Consider the following 5,605-nt stretch of genomic DNA (forward strand, 5'->3'; position numbering starts at 1 on the left):
GCCGCGGCGGGTGGCCCTAGTAGGGAGCCGCTTCCCTCCGCCCGGCGGCAGCAACAGCGGCGGTAACTTTCCCTCGCTTGGGTTTCAAGTGCCCGCCCTTATCAACTGCTGCTTCCCTCCTCAGCTCGCTCCTCCGGCCCCGCGTGGTGTCCCAGTCTCCTTCCCGCCACTCCGGGGCCCGGCCCCGCGCCCCAGGCGTCAAAGCTCCCTCCCGTGCTCAGCCCACGTGCTCCAGGCCCTGCGCTCGAGCTCGGCACCCGCCGGCACTAGCCTTGCCTACAGGCTAGTCGGGATGCAGCGCTGGAGCTTGCGGGCGCCTCCCGCCCCGCCTGCGCAGCGCAGCGCAAAGCGAGCCCTTCTCGCCCTGCTTCGGGCGCGGGTCAGGGGCAGCCCCGGCTTTGCGCCCTGCCTCATTGGTTAGTTCTTCCGCGCCTCTCCTCCCTCGGCGAGGGAAGGGTCAAGCTGCGTTATCCTTCAGCGTTTTAGTTTAGTCTTAGGATATCCCCCACATCTTCCTTCCCTCTGGAGGTCAACGTCAAACCCGCGATGGGGGGGATAGGCATGAAAAGTCTTGATGTGTTTCATGGAAACAGAGAGAGGCTCCAGAGAGAGAGGGAGCGGCTCGGAGATAATTTTGAAGTTAAAGCAAACACGTTCAAGTTTGGCAAGTCCGCTCCCGCTTTCTATTTTCCCTGCCTATGAAACCAGGACTTTAATAAGGCTCTGGGGTCCCAGGCGGGGAGTGAGGTGGACCCCGACAGGCAGCAACCTGAGGGAGCTGAAGGACATTCGGTTTCAAGCCTTACAAATGTAAAGCATAGGGCATATTTTTTTATAAAGGGAAATAATATGGTAATCCATTTATACTATTGAGGACTATCTCTGCTGCCTTTTAATGGATGAAAGAGCATCCTTGCAGGGAAACGGTTATTTTCCTGGAGGAGGATGAAATAAATTAACCAACCCGTCAGGGTTTAATACATTATTAGACTGGACAGTAGGACTGTATTGATATCCATTTCATAACACTGGAAAGATCCTTACAACAGAATAAAGTCAACTGCAAAATAAAAAGAACTACCCTTCCTGTATCACTTGTCCTGATTTTAACTCTTTCAAAGTCCAGCTCCTGAGCGAGAACCAGACAGATCGATTCTACCTCATTAAAACAATCCTTAAAAGGTTAATAGATGCTGCTGCTCTCCTGATCAGTATGCGGACATAATGTCACTGAGGAAGGCTGACAGCAGTATTTTAAAAGAACTGTCCATGAACATGTCAGGGTGCTTTAGGCTAATTTCACATTCCTTTCCAAACCTAGCAGTAAATACCTTCTAAACCAAGCATCCTCTGTAAAATAAATAAATAAAGACTGACCTTTACAAAACAAAGGATGCAACAGGTTCCTGTTTTGCTTGATGTGCCGAATCAGTGATTCTCAAACAGGGTGTTGTGGCACCCAGAAGTGCCTTGGGGTCCCTTCACGAGTGTAATGCAAAGTTAGCACTGTTAGATATGTAAATGTGATACACAAGATAAAACCAGAGACTTCAAATAGGAATCTATAGTGTTCAAAACACTCGGATCTATTGTAGGCTTCCTGCCTTCAGTGTAACAGATTAATTGTTGTATTCTTTTTCTGTAGTCAAAAAACAAGTGAAAACTTAGAGTTGGCATTTTCCAAGAAGTGCCTGAAGTCTAGGGAACCTGAGAACCACTGAATTAATACCTCAATAAATGGTGTGGTGGGACTTATTCTCTTAACCTTTTAGTTGAAGATCCAAACTGAGTCTGTCAATAAAGCTATATTGTTGACAATGCATTTCCAACCCTACATTTATTGTACATTTTAAAGTTAAATAGAACCTAGAAAACTTGAAATAAACCAAGTTATTGATCACAGATGAGGCTAGTTTACCTGGAAGATAGTTCATCAAGCCTAGTTTTTGGCATTCACAAAAACAACCCAAAAGGAAGCCCCTGCTTAACTACAAATATCAGCTTGGAAACTGAGTAACCAGAGTTAAGTTTTGGGGTCTCTGTTAAACCTCAAGTTGTTTCAATGAAAAAACAATTGACCAATATATTTCTTAAATTTTGAACCTAGTTTCCCAACTGAATGGTTAAAATGGCTTTTTGGTGGCTAGGCTATGAACAGGTAAGTTTAAAAGTACAAGGTAGATTTAAAAAATATGAATGGACCCTGAAAGAGCAATATTGCAAAAAAGACAGTTTATGATTTTGTAGAGTTTAATGCCTTTTAAGTGCTATGGGAAAAAACAAGTGAGTTAATTGAACTAGAAGATGTGGAAAGGATATTGCTAATGCTTAATAAGTGACAGCTATAGAGATGGGCTTCCTAAATTGCCATTTATTTTTATTTGATTTTCTTTCTTTTTCTTCAGAATTGGAAAAATTAAGTCTTTGAGACTTTTTTTCTCCCTCTCTTAAGAAATCTTAGTTATTTTAACTTTTTGGGGGGACAGGTGAAATAAGAAGATGTGGGCAGCATGGGCATACATAATAAGTACAGTAATAATACTGAAAACTTAGAAAGAACATAGGTTATATTTTGACAATGCATTTCCAAACCCAAATTCATTGTATATTTTTAAATTAAATACAAATTTAGAAAACTTAAACCAAGTGTTGTTTAGATAAGTTATTTATCACAAATGAGGTTAAATTGGCAAATATCAAAGTAGTACTGGAAAATATAATTAAACAATAAGATTATCAGAGATTTCCAAATATTTGATCATATACTCAAAACCCCCCAAAAGACTAATTTAATTTGCTTTCAGTATTCAGGATTGTTGATTGATCTCCTAGGTACGTGCATTGCCTTTATTGACTAACACTACATACTGACTGTATTATAATGCATAGTTCACATTTTGTAGGGTTCTGTACACATCATTTGTAGTAAAAGTATATTTGGGCCTGAGAATGAGAGAGCAATTGGTATTTTTTCACCATAGTTTAAATGGCTGCAGATATGGTAAACATTTACGTTGTTGAAAAATGAACTTTTTTATAACAAAAACCAATCGTGGCACTGAAAACACATAATTATTTCTTTGTATCTTTGTTTTAATGAATATAGGAGCATATAGTAAGACCTACAAGAAAAAGGTATTTACCTTAAGCTCTATCAGGCCTAGAATATACACTCTTGAACTTCTGAAAATAAAAAAAAGTTCAGGCAAAGGAGACCACTCCTCTCTGAGTTAAAATTCTCTGGTCATGTGACAACGTCTGAGTCATCTGATTGTTTTCCTCAGGATATGTAGATTAGTTCAGGTAGTTAAATATGTAGCAGAATTGCTACTTTGGTGTTTGTTTGTTTTTTAATACTTACAAAAAAATTGTGCAAGTTTATGTTCAATAAAGGCTTTTCTCTTCTCTTTCCAAAATGAATAATGTTAGTGGCCCAGTGTTCACTGCTTTCTTGATCTCTCTGTGTTGTATCTTCAGTGGGCCGCATGCTGTTAGGAATAACAATACAAAGACTACTGGTACTGGCATGCTTGCCCCATTGCTGGGGACTGGTTTGGCCCCTGTAGCAGGCAAACTGAGTTATGCTCAGACTCTTAGCATAACTTTAGGCCTTTCCAGAACTAAGCAATTAAATTACAGAGTGCTTACAGAGTGACTGGGAAAAGTGAGTGCTGTGATTGGTACGGTGGGCTAACCAGGTACAGTTTCCCTATAAGGAATGTGCTTGGCACAGTGCCAGTGGAATGATTGGCGCACACACCCAGCAGAGGATCTTAAGTCAGTACCCCCGCAGGTTGCTGTTGTAATGTCTAAAGAAACTGCTTACCAGGTCGTATTAGAGGGAGGAAACTTGTAATAAAGAATAGGGATTGCTATTGAAGTTCACTAGACACCACGTCGGATGAGCTGCTGCGTTAATCCTTGGAAGGCTCTGACAAAAAGAATCCTAGGGTTATCATCCCCCAAGACTGGTTCCTAACCTTTTTAGAGTCAAGGCACCCTTTCTTAGACTCAAAGAACCCCTCAGAAAATGTCAGCTCTTAGTTTTCACTGTTTTTTCCACCAGAGGGATATAATAAGAAACTTTTCTGTTGCGGTGAATTCAGAAAGCCCACAACAGGTCAGGATGTATTTAACACTATGGATTCCTATTTGAAATCTCTGGATTTATCTTGTGAATCATATTTGCACATTTCACAGCACTAACACACAGTGGCAGCCTTGAAAAGATCTCAAGGCAGCCAAGGCACCATTGTTGAGCATCACCAGTCTATAGCGTGGCGCTTGCAATCACACCACAGGTGCTTTCTCTATGACTTTGCAGTAAAAGGTACTTAGGTGCTCATTTGGGTTGGGGATTTATTCATCCAAATTCTATGAATGCAGATTTTCCTACACGCATCGGTTCCACTGTATTCTTTTTTCCACTCAGAAACTGTAACTCGCTAAATTAATGGAGAAGCCCTGTAGAAGGGCACTTTGCATCCAAAAGCTGGTCTAACATCTTTTTTAACTATACAGTTAGTCCAATAAAACGTATCACCAAAAAGCTTTGTTTCTCACATATTTCCTAGACCAGCAAGTCTATAACACTCCAACTCTACTACTAAATTATGGGGAATTTCTAACTACACTGCTATTTCCCCATTTCTGTGGCCTAAACCAATCCTTCTATATAAACTAGGATGCCTGTGTTAGCATGCTTATAAAATTAATGTTATTGTACTGTATAGGACCCAGGAAAGAGAACTGAGATACTCAACTCCTTAGCTCAATTTTTTCCTTTTGAACAATTAAAGGTTCAGTCTTGGTTAAATGCACAGTGATCTTTGCTTTTCATATTGAAAGCTTGGTAAATCCTCTAGTGCAGGGATTCCCAGACTCTGGTATGTATGTGTAGCCTGGGGTAGGGGGGATATGGAGAAATTGTGTAATGATGGATTTAATTTTCATTATAATTGGCATTTAAGGGGTTAAAATATAAAACATGCTGGTACAGCTATGCAGGCAGCTGGTAAATCTGGAAGCGGAGGCACAATAAGAAAAAGTTTGCAACCCCCGCACTGTAGTAGGAACACTACTATAACAATGGCATGGGCACAACTGGTACCGAATAATGAACCCCACAGTAGTAATGGCTTATTTACAGCTTACTCCAAGGCAGTACAATAAAATAAACAATACAGTTGATATATAACAATAACATGTATATAATTTGCTAAAAACATACAGTGAAAGTAATAATTCTACCAGTTTACCGCAGAACCCCATACACCAAAAAAGCTCATGAGCCAGCCCCTCCGTCAGTGATCTGTGGGCTGGAAAGGACCTCAAGAGTCTTCTAGTTACTCTCTTCCCCCGCCCCCAAATAACTTGTACTTGTTGATTCGCGTTAAATAACACACGTGGGGGCTCTTTCTGGTTGCATTCTGGACCTTTAGGGCGCTCTTGTTTCCTGCGCCAAGCCTTTCTCCAGACCCCGGAGTACTACAACCTGACTTTAAAATCGAATTTAAGAAAGGAAGGCGAGGCTCTCAGAAGCGGGGCCGCAGAAAGGCCTGGCTGTCACGAGCCGCGGGACCCGGGCGGGCTGCTCGGAGAAGCA

At 41.5% G+C, this 5,605-nt stretch overlaps 1 protein-coding gene across 1 annotated transcript in view; it reads right to left on the minus strand.

Moving 5' to 3' along the window:
* The window catches only part of FBXO43 (F-box protein 43), an 11,795-nt gene extending 8,606 nt beyond the window's left edge, over positions 1-3,189 (minus strand). The window contains exons 1-2 of the mRNA XM_025210734.1: positions 3,144-3,189; positions 1,378-1,479 (exon numbers count right to left, since the gene is read on the minus strand). The gene's annotated coding sequence lies outside the window, so the exon portion shown is untranslated. The remainder of the gene's footprint in view (positions 1-1,377; positions 1,480-3,143) is intronic.
* Positions 3,190-5,605: the final 2,416 nt, after the last annotated feature.

Source organism: Alligator sinensis, unplaced genomic scaffold (genome assembly GCF_000455745.1).
Source record: "Alligator sinensis unplaced genomic scaffold, ASM45574v1 scaffold974_2, whole genome shotgun sequence".
Classification (NCBI taxonomy): domain Eukaryota; kingdom Metazoa; phylum Chordata; order Crocodylia; family Alligatoridae; genus Alligator; species Alligator sinensis.